Raw genomic sequence first — 4,305 nt, forward strand, 5'->3', positions numbered from 1 at the left:
CCTCAATGTTTACAAAAAGTCTGGCTGACTACTGTGAGTGATGTAAACGCACAAGTTTTCATATAACCACGCCCCAATGTAGATCATGTGACAACTAGCTGTATGATATCGAACTTGTTTTCTTACAATGAGACTAGCTAAAGGGAGGGCTTTATTCCAATCCAATCTAAAATCTCTGATGAAGTGTTTGTCCAAATAATGGTCCAAAAATGTATGCACTTTTTTGCCTCCAGCCTCCATCAGCTGACGCCAATGACATACACTAGGTTAAAATTGTAACAGGGAGATTTGATTGGTTCCGTAGTGGAAAAAGTACTAAATTGCCATACTTGAGTAAAAGTAAATATACCTTAAAGGGTAGGTAGCATAAACTTAACCACATGTAACATATGCATTTGCATTAGAATATGCATCAAAAGTCCCAATGCAAAGTTACACCTCACCTTTCTATTTTTCGAGTTATTACATAAACTCGATCAGAATTCAGAAGAATGCCAACGTCATGTTGGAAAATGTGATGTAATATGGAGGACCCGGCAAGCCAGCCTATTCCCTATAACGTAAATTCCAACAGAAATAACTTGAAATGTATAACTTCAAATTTAACCAAATCATTTGCACTCATGACTACACTCATCAATAACATTTTCAGCCAACTTACAAGCAAATACTTTATGAATGTATTGTTACAAATCAACTTGCAAGGTTGCTGGCCAACTAGCCTATTAACGTTAGCCCTACTAGTCTGCTAACGTTAACCTTACCAGCCTGCTAATGTTATGTTAGCACTACATGAGTAAGCCAGTTTCTATCAACACCTAGCTTACAGCTACATTAAAGAAAACCAATGTTTTGGAAATACATAACGCCATCTAACCAGTTATCAAATAATGTTAGCCATCTGCAGTTATCTTAGCCAGCAAGCTAACGTTAGCTATTTTCCAAACTAGCTATTAACCTAGCCAGCCTAGCCAACCACTACGGTTATGGTAAGCCCAACTACTGGGTTTCCAGATGTCCTTAAGCTACCCGAAAAGGGTGCAATTGCGGCCTGCAATTCGGGGCATTCCTGCATGTGGGTATTCATGCATCTGCAGGAACCCCTCTTTATTCTTCTATTGGTCTATTTTTAGTTAGAAAAGGGGGGAGGCGGGGGAGCTCCTCTACAGTAGGAGACATTAATGCACAATAACGTTGGATGCCAGCCACAGATAAACCCCACAGAAGAAGGGGTGGGCCTGTTGGGCCCTGTTTTCTGCAGTTCTGTTAACAACGGCGAAGGCGGATGTTCGGCAGATGGAAGCGTTCATGCAGGACCAATGGGATGCTCGAGGGGGGGCGTTGCCCACATGCAAACAGGTTCCCAATGGACAACTGAGCCAAGAAGTCAGTGAAGAGCATGCAGCATGGCCGCACGTTCCCCATCTGCTTCTTGTTTATATCACACTTCCTGTGATTGGTGGATTGTAGCTCACCACCACCAACACTTGGTCTGGAATGTAATTACATGCTAGCATAGCTAGTGGCTAACGTTAGCCAAATTGAGTTAGCTACCGAGCTAGCATACGAACTCAGTAGGACAGAGTAGATCCTCCATATGGCCACACACCAATACACATATACTTTTTTAAGTCAAACTATCACTTAAATAGCAACCGGCTGTTGTCACTGTTGATATCCTATGGCGGGTCTTGATTCGTTGAAGTTAACTTCTTGGTGACACGGGGCAGTATTCGGAAATTCAGATGAATAACGTGCCCAAATTAAACTGCCTGCTACTAGGGCCAAGAAGGTAGGATATGCATATCATTAGTAGATTTGAATAGAAAACACTCTGAAGTTTCTAAAACTGTTTGAATGATGTCTGTGAGTATAACAGAACTCATATGGCAGGCAAAAACTTGAGAAGAAATCCAACCAGGAAATGGTTTGTAGTTTTTCAAGTGATTGCCTATCCAAACTACAGTGTCTGTGGGGTCATTTGGTACTTCCTAAGGATTCCACTAGATATCAACAGTTTTTAGAACCTTGTTTCATGCTTCTACTGTTACTGGGGAGAGAATACGAGCTGTGGACTGCCTGAGACCAATGAGTTGTTTACTGCGCGGTCACGCAGGCGCGCCGTTCCTTCTTTTTCCTCTGTAATGAATACGCTATTGTCCGGTTGGAATATTATCGAAGATTTATGTTAAAAAGACCCTAAGGATTGACTGTAAACATCATTTGACATGTTTCTACGAACGGTAATGGAACCTTTTGACTTTTCATCTCGGGGTTTGCGCTCGCGCATTATGCCTTTGGAATAGTGATCTGAATGCGGGAACAAAACGGAGGTATTTGGACATAAATATGGAGTTTATCAAACAAAACAAAGATTTCTTGTGGGAGTCCTGGGAGTGCATTCCGACGAAGATCAGCAAAGGTAAGTGAAGATTTATAATACTATTTCTGAGTTTTGTTGACTCCAGAACTTGGCGGGTAACTGTATAGCTTGCTTTGATGGCTGAGCTCTGTACTCAGAATATTGAACAATGTGTTTACGCCGTAAAGCTATTTTGAAATATGACACAGCGGTTGCATTAAGGAGAAGTGTATCTATAATTCTTTCAATAACTGTTGTAAATTTTATCAATGTTTATGATTAGTATTTTTGTAAATTGATTTGCTCATTCACCGGAAGTTTTGGGAGGCAAAACATTTCTGAATATCACGCGCCAATGTATTAATTTCAGCTGTATTTCTGGTTTTTGTGACGCCTCTCCTTGCTTGGAAAATGGCTGTGTGGTTTTTCTTGTCTCGGCGCTGTCCTAACATAATCTAATGTTATGCTTTCGCCGTAAAGCCTTTTTTGAAATTGAACAATGTGGTTGGATTAACGAGAAGTGTATCTTTAAAATGGGATATAATAGTTGTATGTTTGAGAAATTTGAATTATGAGATTTTTGTTGTTTTGAATTTGCCTCCCTGCTATTTCACTGGCTGTTGACTAGTGTGTCCCACGGGTGGCGCTAGCGTAGTACGCTAGCGTCCCACATGTCCCAGAGAGGTTAACGAACAGAAAAAGTTGTTTGTTCCCTTTTGCTGTGATGGCAGCCTCCCGAAATCAACTTCCGCCATTCCAAAATATAGATAGAAGCCTTTTACAAATTGTCATCTAACCAACCATTATTAGGCTATTCAAAGTGTACATGTGGTCTTTGAATAGTGTTAGTTTAAACAGCACTACACCCCAAATGTCTGACCTTTGTTATATTGATTTCAGCATGATATCGATGGAAGTGATTACAAAGAAAGTGATGCGTTACACTTACCGCATTGGTGACCCACTTAAATCAAAATGCAACACTTCAAAATATAGCTAGGTGTCTTCTACAAATTGTTCTCTAACCAGTGATGTACACATTATTCCCAGATTCCGTGTGGTTTTTGAGCTGTGTTAGTTCAGGACGTGCAACCTCATCTCCCACCTCTCGTGTTTCTCTTTCTGTGTTGGTGAAACTCGTATCAAAATGCAATATTCCAAAATGTAGCTGACTGTGATCTGTAGGTTTTCCTCTAACCAGTGATGTAAAAATATATCGAGTTTCCATGTGTTTTTTTTTTAAATTATGGTAGTTTCAACAGCAAATGTTGCTTGTTGTTGCCTCCTAACCGGTGCGGTAACCTGACTCTGGCCCCAGGCCAGAGTCAGTGACACCTACTGTACCAAATTGGCCAAGAATTCTTACTTCACTAGAGTAGTAAGAGACCTCCAAAAATGTCAAGTTTCTAGTTTCAGGGTGACAGGTAGCCTAGTTGTTAGAGCATTGGACTAGTAACTGAAAGGTTGCTAGATCGAATCCCCAATCTGACAAGGTAAAAATCTGTTGTTTTGCACCTGAACAATGCAGTTAACCCACTGTTCCTAGGCTGTCATTGTAAAATAAGAATTTGTTCTTAAAAGAGGTTAACTGACTTGCCTAGTTAAATAAAGGTAAAATACAAAGTTTTGATGTCACGTGCACACGTACAGAGAAATGCCTTTCTTGTGAGCTCTAAACCCAACAATGCACTAATCAATATCAAAATGCAGTTTAATCCTAAAATAACACTAGGAAGATCAAAACACACAAGAAATAAAATAAGAAATAACAACACGAGAAAGTAAGTAAACTATACAGTATACAGGGTCAATCAGTTCTAATACCATATTTACAATGTACAGGGATACAAGAATGATAGAGGTAGAAATGTATAGGGGTAAGGTGACTAGGCATCAGGATATATGATAAACAGAGTAGCAGCAGTGTATACATTTTTGAGGAT

The sequence above is a fragment of the Salmo salar genome, chromosome ssa09 (assembly GCF_905237065.1).
Source record: "Salmo salar chromosome ssa09, Ssal_v3.1, whole genome shotgun sequence".
Taxonomy (NCBI): Eukaryota; Metazoa; Chordata; class Actinopteri; order Salmoniformes; family Salmonidae; genus Salmo; species Salmo salar.